Source organism: Erithacus rubecula (assembly GCF_903797595.1).
Source record: "Erithacus rubecula genome assembly, chromosome: 15".
Taxonomy (NCBI): Eukaryota; Metazoa; Chordata; class Aves; order Passeriformes; family Muscicapidae; genus Erithacus; species Erithacus rubecula.
In genome coordinates, this window is record NC_136667.1 from 11,661,682 (window position 1) to 11,686,497 (window position 24,816).

Genomic DNA, 24,816 nt, shown 5'->3' on the forward strand with positions numbered 1-24,816 from the left:
GGCAAAGTATGGGCTCTGTTTCTGAGCCGGAAGAACAGTCTGTTTCTGGTCCATGGGACTTGTCAGTCCAGCAAAGATTAGTGAGGCAAAAGCAAAGGCTTTAAAGCTCCTCCTGCCCAGCACTGGTGAGAGAAGATGATAAGAGATTCATTGTACAACCAGGAGATAATTGGCAGCAGTAGTATGATGCAATGCCAGTCTTTTTGCCATAGCAATTGTCCAGACATTTTGTTCATGGCTGTGATTCACCTTGCTGTGCAGTCAGTCTGTTCTGGACCATGCAGTGTTTCCAAAAGAGCACAGCTGCCACACAAAATCATGTGGAATTGCCCAAGACTGTGAACAGGACTGAGAGTGAAAATCCATTTTGCTGGTGCAGAGCCTGGGGAAGGCAGGTGGTGAAGGGACTGGACCTCCAAAGGGTGAGTCAGCTTCCTATTCCCTCACTACAGACACCAGTAAGGGTAGCTAAGGCTGTACAGTCACTTATCTCCTTGGAGGAGAAGCAGCTGGCTTCACGTGCCTCAGCCTGAGCTGACAGACCAGATCTCTTATGGGAGGTGGAGCCCATGTCTCATGTGATGACATGAAGGAGTGGGTCTCTGTGATGATGTCTGTGTGGAGAAGTGAACAGAGAGATTTTGGCTTAGCCGAAATGCATAATGCTTGTCTTACCTTCTTCTGTGTGTCATACTGCAACCCAGGCTTGAAGTGTCTGCCCTGTGCATGGAGAGTGGGGTGATGCTGTCTGCTGGTAGCCCTGACTGTAGCTTGACCTGTAGGTATCACCTCCAAGGAGATACTGTTGTCAGTGTGACTAGACTTGGTTAAGGTGATCCCTTGGGAGCTTCAGTCCAGGTCAACAGAAGCTGAAATATTGGTGATGGGTAAGCCCACCCTGTTCAGCAATGTATGTCTCTACTGGCCAGCTTTGATTCTGTGACCATGTGCCATTTTGTCCTGTAAAGAGTGAGTGTGCCCTGGAGTTGCCCAGCCCCACGTTACTCCCGGAGTTCTACCCCAGGGAGCTGCTCTCTTCAGAAATCACTCCTTACCTGCATCTGCAGGGTTGTGTGCAGTCCTCTGAGATGTAACAAAGACAGCATGTGTCAGAAGGATGATGTTTCTCTTTCTCTGGTGTTGAGGAATTTATCTGGCATTTCCTCCCTTGCCTTTCTCAACTTCTGGGATTTCCTCCCCTCACCATGGGACAGCAGCTGTTCCCACTGGGGCAGGCATCCCTGTTCTCCTGGAGTAGTGGCTCTCCCCCGAGTTGTGCAAAATAATTGGGCCATTCCCCTGGTGTGGAACCAGTGGCTGTGCAAGTCCACTAATAGGAAGGAGCCAGGGTAGCAACAGAATTAAAAATATGTATGAGCAAACATCTTGTTTCAACTGCAAGGATGCACTGAAGCGTGAGAGTCTGGGTCCTGTAGAAAGCCAAAGGCAGAGTAGATTGGCATTCAGATGGCAGCTGCAAAATAAAGCCACATTAGTAGCATGGGAAGGGGAGGGCTGGAGTGCATTCTTATTTATACTGGTGTAAGCTGGAGTAATGTAATGGAATCATCTATTACATTTGGCTGCATACTGTTGGCTGGAGTCCAGTGTGGATACATGGGATCAAGAGAGCAGGTAGATTACCACCACATCCAGTACTGGCCTCTGGCTCTGTTCTTCTCTGGCAATGGCCTCCATATGGGATGGGCCTTCATTGAAAAGATTGTTTGTATGGAATCATTGCCAACAATATTGGGAGGTGAGTACCAAATGTAATTCCCCATCCTGGTGGTCTCCATGGGGCACTGGCAGAAGCTAAGTATGACTGTCAGTGGAAGTGTCACAGTGGGTGCTCCAGGGGAACATGCTGCTTTTTCCTTAATAAAAAAATAAAGATATTTAATTTTAATTTTAATTTCTGTTTTAAGGGTGATTGCTCTTGACTGGGTTGGGTCCCTATAAAACTTCACAAAGTCTTTTCAGATAGTTGAAAGCTGTCAATGGACTCCAGTTATTTTCCTCTCATTCAGTGAAGGATTTTTTGGTGTTTATGATGTGTCTTTGCATGGAAGAGCTAGGACTGACAGGGAGACTTACCAGCTGACTGCAAAGGCACTTGCATGACAAGGAAGGCTATGTTGGTACCTTGGCTTAAGAGATGAAGGCCTGATATGAGATCTCTTACATGAGAAATTAACTTGCTTATGGAAGGAGATGGTTTCTCTGTTTATATGCTGGGTTTACCAGGGTTTGTAAATCTCTGAGCTTTGAATTTTATGGGTACGAAAAGAAGGAAATATCTCCTGGAAAATGAAGGTTAGCAGAATAGTTGGGCAACCATGGAGGTTTGTAGCCTTTGTAATGCATAAGAGCACATAGACACTATTGTGGGACAGGGATTCTCTGAGCCCATGGGAGTTTACTGCATTCCCAGATATCAGCAGGGCTGGGGTAGAAGGGGAGTCTGACCTGGCACTGCAGAGCAGAACAGATCCAAGTCTTCATTCAGTCTCTGTCTCCAATGGCATTGATGGCATGTGTTTATCTTGGTAATCAGACCCTCCAGCCCCATCTCATATATTAGCAATTGCAATAGAAATAATAACTGGATTCAGTCCATTTCATTTAACATTTTAATGTCAGCTGAGGATTTCTTCCTGATCCCAGCTCTTAATTAGGTGACATCTTTGAGCACCAGATGAATGTCTGACTGTATTTTCTAAACACCCGACTTTCACAGTCAGAGGTGAGGGCTGAAATGGACTGTCATGTTTTATACACTTGGCTCAAGCTGGCCAAAAGGTCATACTTACAATTCTTGAAATACCTTTTCTTACTACGTTTGGTTAAAATCCGTCTTGGATGGAGAATAAAACTTTCATACATTTTCCATGAATTGTGTTCTTCCACCCTATGGATGCATGCTGAAATTGGTGCTTCCTTGAGCTTCTTAAAGAAGCTGGTCATTGAAAGTGTTTTGAAAAGATGTCCAACAGGCCTTACCCTCTTCCTATACACTGTCTTGTGATCTCATGAATATATCTTTCCCTGTTCTTGGGGTTCAAAAGTCTTGTACTGTTCAGGTTTAAGACTTGTCAAACCTATGCTTTTTTGTACACTGAAATGCATAATTCAAGAATCATGAGAAGAAAAAACCCACTCTTTTGTCAGAAAACTCATGCTGCACTGCTTTCTGGACTCTGAAATTATGATAAAAGGATTATTTTTGGGATATTGGCATTCTGTATTCAAACTAGTATTTGGTTCTATCTATGCTATGTCAAAGCACACTGTAGCTGTCTCAAGGACATGGAGGATAAATCTATGGAATTAACTTCTCTTTGGTGTTTGTACCTGCACATATGCTTGGCCTTTACCACTGCTTATGGAGTTCCCTTTGTGGCCAAACAAAACCAAGAGTTTGGAGACAAACAGTAGAAATACTGCTTGGCATGAATAAATCTTCCACATTTTTATTGGCTGTCTCCTGATGTAAAGTGAGCTGCAAGTGTGTGTGCAGGGTAGAAAGGGAAGGAAGATGCTGGAGGGCTCACAATGAAAAGAATAAAGGGATATTCTCCTCTAAAGAAGTAAGTGCACTGAGGTGGTCTGTAGATGTAAGTTGGCTTTTTGGCACATTCTCCATTTACTATCATCATGTGGTCAGTCTCACTAAGTCAGTAGTCCTTCCTCTGGGCCAGCTTTCTGAAATGCTGTTTGAAGTGTCTCAATCAGGTTTCAGAGGAATCTTTCTCTTCAACTGTTGCGAATTGTTCACATCACAAAGATGGTCTCAGTCCTGCTGCTGTAGCTGGTATTGGGCACACTAAAGAGGAGAAGGGCACTTCAGCCGGTGCAGTTGGTGCCTGTGTGCTACAGCAGAGAGCCTTGAATCTTTATTCCAATATCAACCAGTTTGCCTGGTCAGCAGCTGCAGAGTTTCTTGCATTTTAATTTTCCAGGTCACAACTTCAGTAAGCTTGGGAAGGGTATTCTCTAAGTCAAGACAGGCATTCTCTATCATGCTTTTTCTAATTGTAAGGCTTCAGTCTTGCAGGCTGGTGTGGAAGTGCACAGACTACCTTTGTTTCTGGTCTTCTCTCAGTGCTGGGAGAGCACTGCCCTGAGACAGCCTGGCAGTAAACCAACTGTCATGGGATATTCTCCAGGCAATGAATCTCCAGGCAATGAAACCTTCCTTTGTGAAAAGGGAACCACATGAAACCTTTTTCTTCTTCACACCCTGTGGGCTGATACTATCCTGAATGCCTGTGGTACCTTTGCATTGCAGCATACTGGGAACCTGCATTCTCCAACCCTCACAAGCCATTGTGCAGAGCTGTGTGTTTGCCATCCACAGCACCATTGTTCATATTCACCCATGACACCTGTAGAGCTGTGAAATCAGACTTCATACTGATCTAGTATGAGGTTAATTCTAAGATTCACAACATTTGTTGTGGAAAAAGTGGATTTTCAAGTGAGAGCTGAATGAGCAGGAGGAGGCACATGTACGTAAGGATCCACTTTAATGTGTGGAAGGGAAAGGAACCACTAGAGATGAAAGCAGCCTCAGCTGTCTCCTCTTCTTTGAAGGATTAACTCAGATCCTCCCTTGTGATACCATAGTTGAAGGTCTAGGGTTTGTGAAGGATGCAAACTTTTATGATTTTCTCTGTGCTACAGGCCAGCCAGAGGTAACTCAGCCTAGGCTTGGAGTCCTTCTGCCTGGGTTATTATGGGATGATGAATTGAAAATAATGTAGTCTTTTCTGCTTGTTGGTTTCTGGTTGTAAGTCTGTGTCTCCAACCTGTTCTGTAGTGCCCTGCTGTTTCCCTCACAGATTGGCTCCCTTCCTGCTCACATGGAGCATGTCTCAGGGCTCATAGGGAAATCATGAACTTCAGTGGCTTCAGAGTTTTCTGCTTTCACCTGCTGAAGGCAGCAGGAGATGAAGTATGGCAAAGTTTTTCTAGCAGCTGCTCAACACTGCTTCCCTTCCACAGCAAACAGCACTCTAATATCTTCAGGCCAAAATCATCCCCATGTGAAATCTTCTAGTGATGGAGTGCAAAAAAGAGGTCTGAATCTCTGCCTAAGCTCTTTCTGCTCCTGAAGCATAACTGCATTCAGTGAAAAAGAGCCAGAGAGCATGTTTTTTTTATTGCAAACATGTCTGGCCAAGAAACAGGCATTTAAAAAAGATTCCATAGTGGTACCAGTGTAAAAACTGTTAATTCTATTTTGTTTTCTAACAACCTTATTTGCTTGAACCAGTTCATTTTCATACCTTCCCTTTGGATGTTACCTTCAAGTGGTTTTGGTCTGAGATGTTGAGATGCTCTGGAGAGTCACAAAATAAATACTAGCCTTCATAATAAGCATTTGTAAAACCCTAGAATGCCAGGTACCACCAATGGTTTACCCTTTTCAAGTCTCTGCATCAAGGTGGAAGCTCAGCAGGTCTCCCACTGACAGACCTGAGCTCAGGTATCAAGAGCTGAGGGCTGTGCAGACAGGGCAGCTTCACACTTGCTCCACTTCAGTGCTTCATTAATTAGTCTTAATGATTACATCAAGGTGAATGTAAATTAAAACCCCAGATACAGACACTGCCACAGTATGATTAAGCCTGAACTGCCACAGTGTGGCAGCCTATAAAATAGTGACATTTCACCTCTCGAGCCTCTCTATTTTGTTGTCTTTCAGCAGGCACAAAAATTGGTATCATTCCTGCTCACAAGAAGCTGGGGAAAAAGTGGAGAATGACTTGTGTAAAACTCTAGTAGGTTGGCAAATGCTTTTCATATTAAAACAAAGATAAACAGCCTGGAGAGTGGTTTTTATATGTCTCACCCACCTCTAGACATTTTGCAAGCTGAAAACAGAGGCACGGTGATGTGTGGCTGTTTCAATGAAGAATCACTGTTGAATGGCACCTATTTTTGGAGAAGATAAATTTGCACTTGCCCATCTTGCTGTGGTGGTTTTACTATCAGATTGTGCCTTTAAAGTGTACTGTGCCATAGTCACGTGCAGATGTTCCTTACAGAGGAAAGGCTCTCATCTCTGCTGAGATTCTCTAGTGCAGGGGGTTGGGCATGGTCATGTATCAGTAAATTTAGTGTTTGTGCTGGGCTGTGATGGCTTGCCCAGACACATTTGGGTGAAGAATCTTATTCTCTGGTGCCAGGAAGGACTGGAAACCATTCTGTGCTGTTTGGACAGATAGGGTGGATCTTGGCTTTCTCAATCCTGAGAGCAGACTGAGCAGCATCTTGAGCAGATAAAATTAAGCAGGCAAGTGGGTCATCTTTGTTTGTATTCAGTTAAACAGAATGTTCTGCATGAAGGAGAATGGTCGATGTTTAAGTGCAAACCAGGCAGAATTGGACTTGACAGGGATTCTCCTGAAGAATTCTGGATCCCACTGGTGTTTCTGCAGGAAGCTGTGATGTGTTCTGTTTACAAGCTGTGTTAATGTAGGGCTTGATACATTCAAGCTGTTAGTCCTGCTACTCCTGTTGGAATGTGATTTAAATTGCAATTCAGTAAACAAAAAGGGGGCTGTGAGTGACACTGGGGATACATGGAAGGCAAAGCTACAGCTGCCACTGAGCTGCTCTTTGCCTCAGTTTCCCCTCTGCCAAAACTGAAGGAGGAATGCTGTGGGAAGAATCACTAAAGACAGCTCAGGTAGGATTACAGAATACAGGTATGAGTGGTATCATCTCATATTGTTTCCCTCTTGCAATACCCTCTTCCAGGTTGGAGATCTCTTTGCAGGCATTCCTGTCCTTTGTCAGAGAGGCAGGATTTGTGAACCTGATGCCTACTATTAATCTGAGAGTGTTTCTGTTATGTGTAATCAACTGTATCTTTGTCTTAGATTTGAATTTTGTATCACACACCTCCCCAGAGTAGGAGAGCACTACATTCTGTTTTACTAGCTCCTGGAGATGGATTACATCTCACTTGATTGTTTACAACAGTTTGTGAAGATTCAACACCATTTTAATGAGGTATAGCAATAGTATATTAATAAATGTATTTATTAAATGCAGTCCTTAGTAGTTGATTGGTATTCAGTTGACATGTGTTAATAGTCCTATTAGATCTCAGTTAAATCCACAGTTGAAGCACTAATTTTGAATAGGGAAATCATGGTTTGAGGTAAAAATATGTACTTTTAATATAAAACCTTTATTACTAAATATAGTGTTAAGTGTATTAATAAAGTTTTATACTGACTTTAGCAAATGTTTACACTTAGTAGATATTTTTTTGAAACAAATTAAAATTACATAAAAGACACATTCTGTCAATTACTGCTGGAAGATTCATAAGAACTTATCTATGGAGGTAATTTCTGTCTTCTCCTGGGAAAGATTCAGACTTCACCATTTTACAGGATTTTTTTTTTTTAAGTGTGTTATTAAATATGAAGATGGGCATTCTTCTCCAGAAACTTGGTCCTGGGGATCAGTAGTTTGGCAGCTGAGTTTCTCTAAGCTATGGTGTTATTGTCATCCACGAGGGTTTCAGACTGCAGCACCTCAATCCACTGTTATTGCAGCTACAGGACATAACTCGCAGATCTCTTGAGTAAAGGCTGAATGAAATCCATGTTTCACAAGGACAAGGTGAAAGAGTTTCCTGAATTGAGAAGATCCCTGGGAAAGACACGGTGTTTGGTGCCTTGCATGATCCCACAGGTTCAGTTTTCAGGAGACATCATGCACCTGAGCTGAGAGGGATCCTTAGCAGTCATGCATGAATTATCTTTGAATGAGCTGCATTGCTGTAAGTCTGTGCCCTGCCCTGAGTAAGATTTGCAGGACAGGAGTGGGAAGTACTCTAATCACTCACAGAAGCTACCTGCAAATGAGGTAAACTAAGATACAGAGTCTTTCAGTGCCTTAACCTCCAAGAGGCAGCACCATGGGAAGTCCTCTATGCTTAGCCTTACTGTGTCACTTGTCCCAGGCTGTCACCCTGTTCCCAGGCAAGCCCCAGGCACTTTCACTGCTCAGCAATTTGAATCATTCCTAGGCAGCACCGGTGTGTCCTCCTTGCTCCGACTTTGCCTGGATCTCAGTATTCCACAGCTGAGCAGTTGGGACCCTTGGCTGCTGGCAGGCTGCCTGCCTGTTGCCATTGCTACGTGTTGGTAGGTGGTTCCTGTCTAACAAAGCTCCTTTCCAAGGGAGATTGTTGATGTGCTTCAGTATCACCAGATGGTCCCCTTACCTCTTCTCTCACACTCTCTCGGAAAGATTAATGATCCCCAAACCTCTCTGATGGAGGGGCTCCTTTTTGTGACAACCTCATTATGTGGTTATCAGAAGCTGCCACTATCTAGGTTGTCAGGACAACCAGCTTGATTCAGAGCTGGGAAGGGTCTGAACCTCAGGCAAATAATCATTCCCAGCTGCCAGCAGATGCTCACCCACAGCCAATTGCTGGGGCACTGGGAAGCCATGACATCATGGGCCAAGCAGGCCTCCAAATTTAATTTTTAGCTTTCAGCATCCCTCCGTGGCCCCTTCCCCCAGTACTCTCCACATCATCTCCTGGCACAGTTAATCAAGTGCTGCTGTTGTGCCATTCCAGACCCCTCTGGAGCTGCCTGGTCTCAGCAGGGCTGGCAGAGTGGCTCCCACAGTCCCCATGTAATGCAGCCTCAGGGAGGAGTGGGACCATGGGGCCAAGTGCTGGTGCCTCAGCAGCATGGCACGGGGGAAAACTGCAGGGCACTGTAATACCCAGCTCTTAGGGGACAGAATAGGTTGCTTCTTTTGGGGTTTTGTTGATGGAGATAGATAGATTGATGATCAGAGTCAATTTTATCTGTAAGATGAGCTCTCTGGCAGCTATCACTGAGTGTGGGAGGTTATTGGGATCCTTAACAGGATACCTTTTTCCTATGCAAATCTACTGACACCGTATCAGCAGTCATGCTGTTTTGCTCAGATTGTGTTGTGTTTGCCAGCAAGGTGTGATAAATGTGGCAGAACCAATTCTGGTGTAGATGAAGGCTGGGTCTGTTGCCGTACGAAGGGTTACGAGAGAACACAGCAACAAGGCACTCTCTTACTTGGTGCAAGAAAGAGCAATTTATTGAAGGAAGCCATGGCTTTAAATAAGACATGTTTTTCTGTGAAAAACAGAATACAGACAGTTCGTTGGTCAGAGAGACACCTCTTCTCCCTGGCTTTCCCATGGATCCAGCAGGTGTTTACCTCTGTTATGATTTTTTTTCTTGTGTTTACATTAGAGAAAAAGGTTCTAGCCTGAGAAAAATCCTGGCCCAGAGCTAAGAAAGTTTCATGGCCTGAGAAAAAGACTCAGAACCTGAGAAAAAGGCCTGGCTAAAATGTGCCTAGGCCTTCAGCAGTGTCCACAGTGTCCACCTTCCTGCCCTGCTGAAGTAGAGCCGTTTACTCTGTGCCTTTACTAGGGCATGTCTGAGCCACCTCTGGAACCATGTATCCCATTAAAGTTGCATCCTGCATAGCACTGAACAAGGCTTCCTGTGTATCTGCAGAGTGCCCTGCTTGTGCACATTCCCTGTGAAAGCAGGATCAGTCAGGTCTTTGGAAGGATTCCTCCTTTTGCTTAAGAAGGACGTTTTAAATTCACTGGCCATTCCATCTAAGTGTCCACCTTTGGTTTCTGAAAATCTGGTGCTTGGTGTCCTTTGCTAAGACATTCAGCCTTACGCACCCCTCTGGCACAGGGAAGGCTGCTGGTCAGGCAGTGGAAGTCTGCAGCCTTGCACTCAGTTTGGGAGCTTCTATCTGAATAAATTAAAGAGGTGAGGTTGCCTGGCACTGGGCTTTTGAAGTCCTTAGGTGTGTTTTGGAGGCTACAAAAAGACTATTGCTCAGAGCTAAAAATTATTTCTCTTGCTTTGCTAGATGTTGGCTGCTTGGCCCTGAACCTCTGTGGGGTTGCATCTTCAGGAAGGAGTTTTCCCTGGGCCACTCCTGGCTAGGAACACCCCAAGGAGGGGCTGGGAAGCTTGTGCACAGCCCATCTCAGAGACACTCCAGCACAGATGGTTGTGATACAGCTAGTCCTGTCTATTTTAGTACACAAGAAAGGAGCTGTTTGGGTTGGTGATGCACATAGTCCAGCCAGGTCCTTTCTCCTGCTTCTCAGACACCTAAAGCATTGGGGCTCAAATTAGGGCAGCTTCTGAAAGTGATTTTTGCAGGATGAGATTCTTGCTCAGAGACAAGATGGCTCCTGACAAAACATGGTTTGGGAAGGTCCTGTGGGTCTTGGAGGCTGGACCTTGTGGGTGGGCATGTGGACTCTCGAACCATTTCCAGCTCACTTGGACATGCACGTATCAGTCACACAAAATTGACATCTAGCAGGGACTGGCCTGCATTTTTATGCCCTGTGAGGACAAAGCCATCACCATGTCCATGTCTGGACAGGTCTGGCCCAGCCCAGCTCATCCCAGGTGGACTCATGGAGCAAATCCAGATTGCCCTGCCGAGCCCAGCATCCCAGGATTATTGTGTAGGTGCCTTGACCATGCAGTCACTCATTTTTTCGTTTTTCCCTCTCCCAGCAATGTGCCCACTATCAGCACATGCAGCTGCTTTTAATGTGCAGCAGAGCCCTCCAACTCCAACAGGGTCAGCCTCATTACAGCTGGAATGAGGAGCAAGGGAGCTCTGCGGTTTGGGCAATTTCCCCTTTGTGGTCTTTGCTTTTCATCCTTTCTTTTTCTCCTCTGCCAGGAAGGCATAGGACAGGCATGCAAAATCAGCTTTCTATCAGGTATAGGACAGTTGGCTTCCATTTAGCAGCTTAAAGATAGCTGGAGAACCCTGGAAGGCTGAAATGAACAGGTTCAAGGGCTTTTCAGACCAACCTGAAACATTAAAAAACCCTCTGTAATTTTCAGGCAAAACTCCACTTTGCACAGTCAATGCTTGCAAAGTTTTTCTGGCTCCCAGGAGAGTTGTAGCTTTGGACAGGGTTGCACATAAGGGATCTGATCTGCTTTTTCACTGCTTGCAGTCAGAGTCAAGTTTCTGTTCTTTCACAGGGGGAAGGAAACTGAAACTCTTCGTTCATCTGCTGTTGCCCAGCTCTTTGATAAGAGCAGTTTTGCTGAAAGTTTATGCTAAAACTAGATTTTAGTTGGACTTTTTAAAAGGAATGGAAGTGATTCACTCACAGTCCTAACATCTGCAATTGCCTGCAGGCAATTCTGTATCTGCAGGTTTTCCTTGAGCTGCTTACCTGCTTTGGAAGCCTATGACTTGCACTTCGCACAGTTTGTGGTACTCCAAGGTGTGGGACTGGTAAATGACCCACCAGTCTTCCCGAAGCCATCGGGAATGATTTTCACTCTGAAGGTGGCTGGATCCTGCTGGTCCCCCATCTGCTCAGTCGTTTCCAGCTCTGGGATTTTTTAAATAGCAGTTTGCAGCAGCCAGTGTGGTTTGCAGGGCTGGGTGAGCCTGCAGGGACCCTGATAGCTCCTTCAGCTGTGTTCCCTTCCTTGCTGCAGTCAAGGGACATTCCTCCAAAAGCTTTGCATGGGCTTGGATGGGAGAAAAGCACTGTCTGCTAACTAACCTGCTTTGGCTCAACAAGAGTGCAGGGGTTACCCCATTGCTTGTGCCAGGCCTCTTGGATGCACACAGTGCTGTCACTGGGATGGACACTACCTGCGGCAGAAAATGGAAGGCTTCTTCTTCCATTATTGAGGGACAGCAGATTTGTACAACTCCTGCTGACCTCAGAGGATCCAGAAAGTCATCTATCCACAGGAGTAATTCTCTGTGGGAGTGGAAAGAACACTGACAATTTGCTCTATGGCTTGACTATAATCACTGCAGAACCAGCCAACTAAGTGACAGATTTGACTCATACTGAGGAAGAAAACCTTGGTGAGACTTTGGCTTACAGCAGGAAGGGATGGTAATGATTCACTCAGGGCTGCTTGTAACATCAGTGTGGACTGGGTGACTCAGTGAGTTCTTGCTTCTGGAGAACTTGTCCTTTGAATGAGCTGTAAGACAGCAGCTTGATCACTCATGGTCAGAGAAAATCACTTCATATGGTGGGACTGGGACGGTTTGTTATCTTCTCTTGGATACATGTGACTTGCCTTAACTTTGGCAATAGCAGCCAACAGAAGGTAAGTCTTCATTGCTTTCCCTTGGCTGCTCCATAATGTGTTACTACACATACTCTGTGTACCTCCATCAGGAAAAAATCCCCAAGAAAGCAAACAAAAAAATTATCAAAGGTGTGTTCACTTTGGTATGTAACAGCACCGTTGCCATTGGTGGCATTTGGAGCTGGTAGAGCTTCCCGCTAGCCCTGGGACCAAGCACAGCCCCAAACTCAGAGCATGGCTGGTGCTCCCAGTCCCAGCACTGCTCCATGCCCATGGCCCTGCAGAGACTGTAAAATTGGTCATGTTTATCTGCACATTTTTTTTTGTTCCTGGAAATATTGTAAATGTGAGATCATCCTCATCAAAGCTGGGTCTGTTTCTACTTTTCATACCTTTCATGGAAGAGCTGAACTTGTGGATTCAAAAGGAGCAGAAGAAGGACCACACTTTGTCTAGGGAAGCATAATTCTAAAAGAATGAAGGAGAGGGAAAAACAAAGACCGTGAATAATATTTTTCTACTGGTAAGTTGGGGGATGGTTGCAAGGAAATGCCCTCTTTGTCGCAGGTGTGGCCGGAGCTGGTTATTCCAGCCTCACTCCTGCTGGGCTTCTCCCACCTTTGGATGTGGACCGAAAAAGCCCACAGGCTGTCACACGCAGACGTCATCCGGAGGAGCCCCGAATTTCACGGTGCATTTCCCATTCCCAGCGGACGAAGAACAGGGAGCACGATGATGCCTTTCAGGATGCCTTTCACCCCCGGCCGGCGCTGCTCCCGCCTCCTAGGTGCCCGTACATGTCCGAGAGGGCTCCCGGGGAAGGGGCTGCGAGGGCGGGCACCCCCCCGCGCCGCACTTTCCCTGCGCGCTGCCTTGAAACTCGAGATTTGCCCCCAGCCTCAGCCCCAGCCCGCGTGTCGTCACCAGCCGCCCGCCGCGCCCATTGGCTGCGCCAGCGCTGCTGCGGCGGCTCCGCGACGCGTGGGGCGGGCGCGCGCGCGGCGATTGGCGGCGCGGGGGGACGGGCCGCGCCCGGGGGGCGCTCGGCGGCGGGGGACGGGTGGGGCGGCGATGAGCGACGGCGGCTCCAGGTAACCCCGGCCGGGCGGCAATGAGCGACAGCGGCTCCAGGTAATCTCGGCCGCGCTGCAATGAGCGACCGTAGTTTCAGGTAACCCCAGCCGGGGCCTACGACCGCCGGCCAAGCGCGGTGTCCGTGGCCGCGTCTGCGGCTCCCCATCTCCTCCAGACGATGGGAGAATGACGCCGCGGGCAGGGCCGGGGTGTTCCGGTGCCGGGGTTGTCTCTGCGTCTCCAGGATTCTGCTGCCGTCAGTGACACGTGTGTTGCCGGGCACTCGGCGATGAAGGGAGCCCCGTGTCCTGCGGTAAGGATTCCCAGAGCTGCAGAGCTGCAGCTGAAGTTGTGTCAGCGCCGGCACCGGCCATTAACGCGGCCGCGGTGCGCGTATTCCCCATCTCTCAACAATGCCGCCTCTGGGCTGCGCTTCTGCAGAGGAGTGAGAAATTCTGGGCTATAAATACCTCCGCGCTTTTTGCTGTTTTTTTGGTTTTTGATTTTGTTTTTTTTTGTTTTGTTTTTTTGAGGGGCTTTTTTTTGCAATACCCGTTATTGCTAACGCGCATCCGATTGACCTTGGCACCTGCCAAGTTTTTCCCGAAATCCGTTCAGTGAAGGGTGGTCTCTCCCTGTGCCTGCATGGTGGTGCCTGATGCCACACTGGAGCTGGTCCCTCTGCTGGGTTGTCATTTTGTCCCAGATTGTACACTAGCCAGCCGAGGAAATGCTCCAGTGTGATGTCTGGCCGCGCCAGGTTTCCCTCCTCCGGCAGGGGGTTGCTCTCGGCACGAGTGGCCCATTTTGCTGATTGAGGCAGTTTTCAGATCCACTTTTCACCGATGCCAAAAAAACCACCATTCTTTTAAATACACCGAGGTATTTAACGTGGAAGGCTGAGAAAATTCAGGCAGGAGAAGCCATAGCTTCAAAGCAAGCAACATCTAAAAGAGATGGTGGGCTGGGAAGAGCTGTTTGAGGCCTTGCAGCCTCGAGGATTTTGTGTGAGGGGCTGGATTTTGCCTCTCCCCGTGCCCTTCCATTTGCGGGGTGGGCACAGCGTGTGCCAGGGGTGAACAGCCTGGATGTCTGTGTGGAGAGGCAAACCCCCTTAAAGGCTCCGTGCCCCTGATGCCCCACCTGCCCCAATCCGATGCAGCGCCCGGGCTGCCCGAGAGGGTACGCTGCTCTGCCCAGTCCTTCTGGGCACGTCAGGGATGCCTGCACAGGCCATCAGCATGGGAGCCGGAGAATCAGCATGGGCTTTGCTGAGAGACTCTCGGGCCGACATGGACGCCTCAGAGGAGGAGGGGGAGGGGACTGGCTGTCGGGAGGCCGAAGCCAGGTTGCTGCCTGCCTGCCCGAGGGGGAAAGGGAAGAGGACGCTGCGGCTGGAGGAGTGATGAGACCGATTTCTCTGGCTCCTCTGCTGTGAATCCATCTTCTCTGTGGCTGTCAGGCGGGGAGGAGGGGGCCCCGGCACAGCTACGGAGCCGCTCGGGAGGAGGATGCTGTGCCGGGGGAAGTGGAAGGGTAGCACATGGCTGCAGAGGAGCCTTGAGCTTCCACTCACAGGTTACCCAGCACTGTGAGCAGAATGCGGAGTAACTTAGGGGTCAGGGGTAATGGGTTGTAGTTGTGGGACATGGACTGATGGCCATGGAGTAAAGGTTGCCGTGGCAGGTTATGTGCATGGAGGAGGATTGCCCTGAGCTGGGTTTTCTGCAGTGAGCATAGGCTGGTGGGGGAGAGTGATGTTTGTGGCTGTATGGAGCTGCATGGATTGGAGCTGCATTCCTTGGGTGTAGAACTGGGCAGAGGAGCTGGTGGCAGGCATGGTGCAGGGGGCTGGGGCTGGGGCTGCTTCTTCATATGCATGGGCCTGCAAGCAGCTCCCTCTGGGCTGCAAAAGAGTTTTTACTCTGAACCAAGATGTGTATGGATGGCATTTCTTCACTGATTGACTCTGGATAACTAAAAGTAAGTCTCAGTAGCTCCCGTGAGACCTGAGCTCCTGTTACAGGATTAAGTTTCAGGCCTCGTGGGCCACCAGTTGCAGCAGCAGCAGCAGTTTGAGAGGCAGCTGTGACAGCAGTGCTGCAGGAGGCAGTACCCAGGATGAGCTGCTTTGGTTGTCCCTGCCTGTGGGCTTGAGCCTCCTTCACCTCAGGACTCTAACACAAGCATGCTGGCTTTTTGTAGAGTCTGATGTCATGGGCCTTGTGCTCTCCAAACTAACAAGCCAAGCGAGACTGTGTAAGAGGGTTTCCCAGAAGTTGATGAGCATTTTACTGCTGACTACAGGGAAGAGAACTTTACCTTTCTAGATAGACTGTTGACAGAGCAATTTCTCTGTAAAGATCTGACCAAAACTCAGACAACTTGTGGAAGTTGGTGTCCAGAGTGTACTGTGTGTCTTGAGCTGACTCACAAAGTCTGGAAAAACAAAATTGGACACAATTTTGGGCCCTGTATTTCTTTGCAGGATTTGTGCATACAATTACAGGGATAGGTGAGACACATTCAGCTCCACAACATACAGATGGCTATAGCAAACTCAGCTCTTGTGTTAGCCATCTCCTGGCCTGGCAGCATCTATTCCTAGAGGAGAGCTGGTTTGTGGGGTTAGTCCCATTTTCAGTTCCTGTTCCCTTTGCCTGAAGCCTTCTTCTCTTTTTCTTTTAATACTTTAATTGTGACTGTGGATCCAAGCATCCCTGGAGCTGCCAGTGTTCTGGCACCAAAACCAGCTGGGAATCTGAAGGTCTTTCAGATCTGCCTACAACTCCTCCATCATTTCAGCCATGTCTGCACAGAACCAGTCACAGGGGGATATTGGCAGTTTTGACTTCCGCTGCTGCTCTAGTTGGACTCCTTGTGATGTGGGGACATTAACAACAATATCACTTCGTGCCTCTCTGGTTTGAGTACTGATTTCTCTTCTTGCTGTGCTACACAGTGAGCAGGCAGGAGCCCACTGTGATCTTCCTCTTTCATTACCATCTTTAGCTCATGCCAAAGATGCTTGAATCTTTTCTCCAGGAACTTAATGGGGAGTGCAGCAGTAGAAAGGGGAGAGAGGAACATGAATTAACTTTCACTTGCAGAAATAAACTTTTTCTTTCACCGGTGCTATTTTGTTCTTAGCTAGCATTTTCTCTCTGTAGCTCTATTTTGCCCCTTACCTTTCAGACACAAATATTGAGCTTGTGTATCTTTCTTTATGTTGGCTTTGATTTTTCTGTTACTTGAAGAATGGCATTTAGGCTGAGTGGTAATTAGTAGGTTTCACTGGGCCAGGGTCAGCACAGGTAGAGACACTGATGTGAATGTCTTATCTCAGACCTGCTGTCACTGGTTGTCTCTTGCTCCTAGCAGTAATTTTATAATAGAAAAATATGGCAAAAGTATCTGTGGTTTGCTAGTGGATAGTCTTAGTGCTTGGAGTTCTGGAGATTGTTTCCATGTGAACATAAGCAGCTGTGGCTTGTATGCAGTGGACAGCAAGTGTGTCACTGTGCTTTATTGGAGAGAGCCAAAGGACTTATCATTTTGCATGTTCAACTGCACTGCTCCAACTTAGCTCTGACAGTGCACTGCTTGTGAGTTGGCTTCCTAGGTTTTCTCAGACAGGCTGCAAGGTGGCAGTCACTGCCTCAGGTGCTGTGGAATGCGGCAGGGTGCACCTTGCTCTGGGCAAGCACCATGGCTTCTGCCCTGGCAGCCCTGCTGATAGGCATCCAGAAGCCTGTGATGTTGTTAATGCAGTCTCATGTCCCCCTCTTCTGAAGCTCTTGATCCCAGGAAGCCCTGGGCAGGGGACAGACAGGCTTACAAGTGTGCCAGGTTGTTGGCTTCTGGATTGGGAGGATCTTTGTGTCAGCATATGGCACCAGCCCTACCTGCAAGTCTGGCTCTTGCAGCACTGGGCTAGGTGCACCTCCAGGTACTCTGATGTCCTGTCTCATGTCATTCCTTCCAGAGGCATACTTGGTAATCATGTCTCTCTTAAACATGGGCCTGTCCTGCTCTGTTAGGAAACCTCTGCTACAAATGTTGCTTTGTTTTGCTCTGTCCTTCTGGCTGTGTGTATTGAGTATTCAAGGATAAAATAGTGTTGTTATATATTCAGTGTGCTCATTTCTCAACATTAGTTTTATTGTCAGTTGTTAATCTAGTAGTGTACCGACAGATGTGATTGAGTCTTAAGTGATGCAGAGCACATCTCTGCCCTGGAGTCTTTGCTGCCACTTCCAGAGTTGGAATAGTATTCAGTGCCTCAATGTGTTGGGTTTGGGGCTTGGTGTGGTGCTCTGATACAGCACTGTAAGGCTCATGAAGTTGGGGAATGGCAAAGTTAAGATTGGATCCATATCCTTTGCTCTGCTCTGGTCATGTGTACTGTCTCATTGCTATCAGAAGCAAATTAAGGCAATTTGAATCCTAAACATACCCAAAGGAATCTTTGGGTAATTTCATGTTTCTTGTCCTGGTGGCAAAAGCCTGCTTTTTCAGGAAATGTAAACAATGATTTGGATGTGACTCTTTGACTTCTGAAAGTGACACCTGGCACATGGACCACTGAGCTCTGTGGTGTGGTCCAGCTTGCTGCTCATGCATAGGATTTGCTTTGCCACAACTCAGGGTACTGCAGCATCATTTTTGTCCAACTGTAGATCCCCATTAGCCTGAAACAAACTGCCATTTCAACACTGCAGTATGGCACAGACTCCAGAGCCAAACCATTCTCATTTCCTTTCTAATCCTTAAGTGTTGAAAATGCTCTGGCACCTTAGCAGGCTCAATGCTGTTCTGCAGGGTATTTGCACAGTTGGATGCATGTGAAGAGGGCAGTAATAAAACATTTTCTTGCCATGTCACTTGAGTGGACTCATTTCTCCAGACAGTGTTGTTGAAGGGACAGCAGCTGTGTATATCATCCCCCCCTCCTCTCCCCTAACCCTCTGTCCATTTGCTGGCATCAAAAAATGAGTTTCCCTCATTTAGAAAGGGCACTGGAAAGTACTTCTCTGTGTCTCTTGAGGGGAGTGAAAGGCCTAATGCTTTTCATTTTCTGTCTGCTACTTCTCTATTCCCTATTGTGAAGGAGAAAATCCTCCAGATCAGAAATTTTCTAGGCACTTCCCTGTAGAGGGTCTTGATTCAGCCTGCAGTGCCAAGATGCCAGGTTGTATTTATCAGGTACATCCAGTCACTCCCCAGAAGAACCACAGGGCTACTGGTACATGGTAAACCTGAGAGGGAAAAACTGAAGGCACACAAAACCCTGGGCATTTGCTAAAGCTGTTTTTAATGTCTCCTCCCCTCACAGGCAGAAGATTGTGGACTTGGATTTGGGATGCTCTTGATGTGTCACCAGAAAAGCTGTGATATGTGCGCTTGCAGAAATGGAGGCTTGAGAAATGCTTTTAATTGTGATTCCACTCTGCACAACACAGATTGTCATGCTTTGAGCTCAGGTTTGTTTTTTATCAGGGACAGACATTGATACCACAGCTCCTATTGGTTCATGAATATTTTAACTACTCAAATGATGGGATGCCTGCTCCTGGAAAGAGCTGCTTACATCCATGTTTGATCTCTTTAGCAAATCTAACCAGCTCAGGTTGGCATTTCCTACAGATGTGGTCTACATCAGCTGTGCTGTGCTATGACTCTCCTCTCTTCATTCCAGATAATTCAAGCTGGAAAGAAGTGAGATTTCAAGCAAGAAAAGAGAGTAAAACAGACAGAATTTGTTCCCTAGTTTGTTTCTTTTTGGGGAAGGTGCCTTGCATTTTGTAGGATGCATGGACCAGAAAGAGGTGGCATAATATTTGGAAGTACCTAGAGTGGCAGTCTTCTCCTTTCATTTCTGTCCCACATACTGTACCACACCTTCTCTCCATGCTCTTGTTCTCTCTCTACTTCTGACACCAGGGGAATGCAGAATCCCTCTCTTTAAAGGCACTAATGAATAATGTTTATTGTTTCAGAAGGAATAAGCTGAGAGTGGAGTCTTTTCTGCAGTGTATTGGCAGTTCACACAGAGATTGTGTCCTGGACTGTTCTTGAAACCTATTGTGATATTGAAATGCTAGAACTTCTGCTACCTTTGTGTATTTCTGAAGTAAATTGTCCACAAAACATCTCTAATTAGGGGGCACTTCTGTACCATAACTTGTAATGCGAACAGAGCTTTTGAGCAACCTAGTCTTCAATGCATGCCCTGCCTTCATCCATGGTCTGTGGAGCACTCTGGACTCTCAAGGTGGATGCATCTTCTTCATGTAGTAAGGAGAAGCAATAAGAATCTGGTCTCAAAGAATTCCCAGTTTTAAGTCCTTGGTTTGGTAAGCTCTCTTTCCTGTTGCTTAGTGAACACAGCAGCACATGGATGAAGTTCCCAGGCCCGTACATTACACAAGATGTCTGTTTTCTTGAGTACTTTTTGAGCTGCATTTCACATTGTTTGCATTGCTGATCTCAGCAGAATGTCAGAGCCTGCCCTCATGGGTATACCTAAACACACGTAACTCTCTGTTTGAGGATTGCGTCTATCCTGGGTGTAATTGCTTGTGTACTGCAGCAGGAATTCCACAAAGCTGTGTATGTTCCCACAAGCAGTCTGGTAAACCTAATCCCAAAATCATCCCTTTTGGGCAAGGAGAGCAAGAGGTTGTGCTCTTGTGTAATCCAACAGCCTCTAAAGTACAAGTTCTTGTCAGACTGATGGCTTTTGTTGGTGGCATCTTTAGGCAGAAGACACCTTGCACTAGTCTGCCCTGCAGTGCTAGGGAGGCATTGCCTTGTGATCCATGGAGTGGGCCATGTCTGACTCCTGATCTGCCTTGCCATGTAAGGGGCAGCTCAGGCTCCCTTCTGTGCTCACTGAAATTTTGAATGTTGGTGCCAGAAGGCAGTGAACAGTAGGTACGTGTGTCTAGCATTTTTCTGCACTGTGAGGATCTTGAAGCATATTCTCTGTGAAAACTGTTTAAAAGATTTACAATAAATGCCTAAAAGTTAGGCCTGGAAAAAAAGCAGAGATGTGTTAAGGCAGGGTCTGACTGCTCCAGGGGGGCTGGGTGTCAGGTTGACTCATGTCAAACACACTGGAAACAAAAGGATGAACTCAGATGCCCAAGGTCAGCAGTAGGGTGCTGTCACAGCAATGAAAGATAGCAGTTAGAACGTAAGCATGATTGAAGTTTTGTGTCCTGAACTCAGTGGACCTTGAAAACCTAGGCTAGTAGATGCCTAAATGGGTCCATGGAAACTAATAAGAACAATTTCCATCCAGCAGTGCCAGGGAGAAAAGAGCCCTGGCACCACTGAGGTCATGAGGCTCATTTGAAACACACAAAGTGAAGGAGGGACATGTTAAATGGAGAATTGCTACTTGTGATATTTTAGGTGTTACATGCGTCTGACACAGAAAACTCGTGAAAAGGCCTGGATTCAGGATGTGCTTGTGCTTAGCAGAAGTGTTCTGTTCTGTGACTGCTGTGAGTGGAAAGACAAGCCCCCCAGCCAGCCCTTGCTCAGCTGTTGAAGGTTGGTGCCAAGCCAAATGTTGTCACATAGCCATTTCACTCTGTACAGGTGGCCACGGAACGCGAGATTTGGAGTAGAAGATGTAGGGATCCCTGGGTAATGGGGATTTAAAGATGGTTTAGACTCTTTGCATTGCCTTTTGCCTGTGTCTGAGAGAGGTGTCCTTGTATGCATATATATCATATGCAAATGGATTTTGAGTTGTGTATTTTGTCTGAATTTAGAAAAGGAGTGATTTGAAGAAAGGATCCTCCAGGAAATGCTGCTTTTACTAGCACAGGCCTCTTGACTGATTTGTGGGGGAGGAGGGAATGGGAATGAGGGGGAAGTTCACCGAGGTTTTCTTCTTTTCTTGTTGCGTTTTGGGAAAACTCCAGCCAAGGCCCACATGCAGTCAGATGAATCAGCCTCCCTTTTGCCCTAAGTAATTGGTAGCTCTAGCTGCAGTGCAATTTTGATGTATGCCTAATACACTTTTCCTTAGTTAATTGAGAAGAAACACTGCAGTACATGTATGATGTTGAGTTAGCCTTTGTATGGAGTCGTTGAGCTAGTAGGGAGATACTGTAGGCTGCTCCTTGAGAGGTTGGAATCTGCTGCAAATGATATTCCATACTCTAGTCTGAAGGCTGTCACTGCTGTTCATCTGCTATAGAAAATACATTTCCTCTCTCATACACGTGTAGAGAGCACTGTAAGTTGGCACATGGTGCTGTTACTCAGTGCAGGGTTTCCTTGGAAGTGTCTGATTTTATAACAACTTCAACAGAATATTCATGGTCTTAGATGAGTGGCTGTTCCTGTGCTGACAAAGCATCTCATATTCCTGCAAAAAAAAAATGAAGAACACTTGTTTTCTAAAGCATCTCATGCCTATTCAAACTCATAGCTTTCTGGGTCTGCTATAGGATTTCCACTGGGCTTGGAAAACTTACCAGACAAGCTAGCATTCACCACTGGAAGAATCTGGAGTAACCAGAGGGCTTTCTTGTCCTGGAAACAGGACATGGAGCAGTTGCTCTCAGCAGGCTAAGACTTGCCAAATGCCATGTATTTCTTGTTGGAAGCCTATTTTTGCATGGAAGGACTATATTACATTCACAACTGTAGTATTTTTTGGTAAATACTGGCTTTAATAACGTGTCCTTCACTTTAGCAGAATATCAACAGTGCAGGGAAATTAGTGTGCCGTGCTGGGCGGTAGCATCAGTGTTCTTTTACTATTTTCAGTGGTAAATACTGTACCTGTTAATTTTATAGCATTTACAAATTCATTAGAAAATGAGTAAATCCCTTTGAGGAACCCGTAGTCACAAATGTGATCATATCAGCCTTGCAGTTTTAGTCATGGCCACGGCTTCACTAAATATTCTCTAAAAAGAGAGAATAAGCCTGATCTTGAACTGGTCTTTCATGGTATTGTTTCATATGCAGACAGCATATGGCCTTCCTCTCTGCAGATGTTTTGAGGTGGAGGAAAACAGGTACAGATGGAAAGTCTTCACAAGGAGCATATAAAACAGTTAGCTCTGTAGCATTTTGCACCTGAAGTGAAACCCAGAAATGGCTCTTTTTACCATGTACCTTTGTAGGGTACAGAAAAAACTCTTGTATGTTTGAAGATACAAACACATAGAAAGCAGCATACTCCTTTCTGTGCGTACTTAGCAGAGGAACACTCTTACTTGTTTGATTCAATGTGTTACATGTGTCTGGAGGAGGATTGTATCCAGTCCGGTTGGGCTGTGGTCTTTCTCTCTCTAGTTCACTGGATGAGTGTTTTGTATTTTCTTCAGCATAACTTTAAATGGACATTATTTTACCCCATTTTAAAAAGGAACTGGTGTTTTTATAACTCAGGCTGATATATAACCAACCTTCTTCTTTCCTGAGCAAGGCCATTACATCTTGATGCGGTAATTCTGTCTGTGGGATAAACCACACTCTCTCTGTGTCTCTGTCTTCTGCTTTTATCTGTGTTTGTGTGCACGGTGGGGAGGAGACATGAGGGGAGGGAAAAAGTTTTGATTCTGGCCAGTTAAACTATGTTTAGAGAGAATAATACATGGGTTGTGAGATGCAAAGGGCTGTTGTCTCAGAGCTATTGCTTTGATACTTTATCCACAAAGAGAAGCTCCACAGTCTCAAGTCAGAAGAGCCTGGGGATGAAATTACACCTTTGCCAGGCTATGACAGGTTAAGCTTTATGGAGGTGCAGGTAGCAAATTATCCACACACTGAATTGCAAAGGAGGGCTTTAAAATGGGCTTTAAAAATCTGCTGTGGAGATTAAGTGGATTAAAATATTTAGTTCTTGTGTCCCTCTTTTGGTCATAGTGCTCAAAGCAATCTGTGAAGGAAAGAGGGACAATGTTGTTATTTTGGTCTCAGCCCAGAGAAACCTGAGGGATGGAGTAGTGGCACTGTGGGTGGAACAGGGAAGAACAGGACCCAGCAGCAGGATCCTGCCATCTTGCTGCCAGTCTCATTCCCTGGTTTTAGACTAAGTTGCCTCCCTGCTTGTTACAGTTTCTAATTTGTCTTGGATGTGTCTGTTTACTTTTTCCTGAGTTAGTTTACACCACTGTATGTTACTCATGGCTAGCCTGGGGAGTCCCCCATGAGTTGAAGGGAACCGGGCTTCTGGAATGCCACCAGCACAAGCACAGTGTGGCTGTACTTGGGGCCCTGCCTTCTCTCTTCAGAGTGTGAGGGTCAGACATTAACACAGAAATGCTGCTCACAGGCTGGGGGATTCTGAGTACTGGAAATACTGCTCAGGCAAAGGACAGGCAAGGGAGAGCCCAGGGGAAGAGTCTCTAAAATGTGATTCCAGCACTCACAGCTGGCCTCTGTGCCAGGAAGCAGCTCCTTTCTCACAGATGGCTGCTGTTACAGAACAGTGACACCATGGACTAACTGGGCATGCAGTATTAATAGTATCAATGGGAAAATTAGGAACTCACATCAAAGTACTGAGAGTTGTTTTTATAATATTTGGCTTTAAAACTAAGTGCAAAAGGAAAGATATTACACTCAGCTAAGCATGTTTAGAGGGCTTTGCTTTCAAGATACAATTCTACAGCTTTTAGGCACACACATAGGCAGAATGACCCCTTAAGGATGGGGGAAAGCTGCTGTCACCTGTAACTCAGCAAATCACAAGTTCCATGAAGAAACAAAAATCAATGCTGCTCTGAAATTTAGCCTGGCAGAAAAAATGGCGGCTGAAAAGTCAATCAAAAGGAAATGCTGCTTTGGCCATGGTTTTTCTCAAACATGGTCATTCCCTTGGAATTTGAGTCTAAACATTCTCATCTGCACCACACTGAGACCCTGCACTGAATACAACAGATGCAATAACGCAAATAAATTAGTACACACTCATTTGCTAGAATTTTTCTAGTAACAGAAAATTATAAAAAAGCATAATCAGTTAGTCTAATTTAGAAATCTCCTCTTCTCCATTAAAACACTGACATTCGACCAAACTACACAGAGGCCACCTTTATCATCAGTCAGTACAGATAAAACATCAATGTAAATACTGTCAGCCATGTAATCTCCATAAGAAGTCTCTTGGATATGGGGATTTAATAAATCAAGGACAAGTATAAAGCATAGAAATATTGTCTTGAGGATATAACAGTTATTACTAGTGTCTGTTTTGACTGTAGCCAGGACTGCTCTGCCATAGCTAAGTCTCTACAGATAAGCACAGCCTGATCTGAGCTCCCTGCCTGCACTCTAAGCAAGTTGATGCACGTGTCTGCTCTGAGAGCTGCAAAAGCATGTGAATGCAGCACTGCCCATGCCAGCATGATCCTCAAGAGGTCCTTCATAGTCCTGTCCTTCTGACAGCTATGGGTGTCTGTCACTTCCAGCCTGGAAGACGTGTGCTCTGTCACTGCCATAAACCTGGCACGATGCTAACAGTAAAGTCTTTATGTGGTTTTAGATACGTTTCTCTGATACTTCTGCCACTTTAGTATCGACCCACAGAGAGGATCTGACATCTTTTTAAATAGTT

At 46.2% G+C, this 24,816-nt stretch overlaps 1 protein-coding gene across 6 annotated transcripts in view; it reads left to right on the top strand.

Annotated features, from left to right (window-relative positions):
• Positions 1–24,816, top strand: part of PAK3 (p21 (RAC1) activated kinase 3) — a 128,212-nt gene that overhangs the window by 45,259 nt on the left and 58,137 nt on the right. For 2 of the 6 annotated variants that reach the window (XR_013775937.1, XM_079318604.1), the window contains exon 1: positions 11,656–13,283. The exons of 2 other annotated variants lie outside the window; for them this stretch is intronic. The gene's annotated coding sequence lies outside the window, so the exon portion shown is untranslated. Of the gene's footprint in view, positions 1–11,655; positions 13,324–24,816 lie in introns of those variants that run through there. 2 more of the 6 variants (XM_079318605.1, XM_079318606.1) reach the window with 2 other exon arrangements.